The following is a 480-nucleotide window of genomic DNA, read 5'->3' on the forward strand; positions in this document are numbered from 1 at the left end:
TACTTATTTTTATTTTATGTGTATGAGTGTATTGTGTGCATGTATGTGAGTGCACCCGTGTCGTGCAATGCCGTGGAGGTCAGAAGAAGGTTTCAGGTTCCCCTGGAACTGGAATTAAGGATGGTTTGTAGCCGCATGTGGGTTCTGGGAAACGAACCTGGGCCCTCTGTAAGAGCAGCCGGTGCTCTTAACCACTGAGCCATCTCTTCAGCCCGAACTTCATTTCTTCTTAAGAGCTGCATAATTTATTCAAAAGACCCAAAGCTTTTAAAGTCAATCTTTAAGTGATAAAAGGAAGTCAGTTCCCAGGGAATGACTTTTCTTGAGTTGTATTGCTTCCCGTGACTGACATTTATTTGACTCTCAAGTGTATTTACTTTGTTGACTTAACTGGTATTTCATTGCTGAATCAATAATATGCTGTACTTTTTCTTTTACGCTTCTAGTAGCATCAATTTTATTGCTGTTCTCCCCCCCCCC

This window comes from Nannospalax galili, unplaced genomic scaffold (assembly GCF_000622305.1).
Source record: "Nannospalax galili isolate Female #2095 unplaced genomic scaffold, S.galili_v1.0 scaffold1366, whole genome shotgun sequence".
NCBI lineage: Eukaryota > Metazoa > Chordata > Mammalia > Rodentia > Spalacidae > Nannospalax > Nannospalax galili.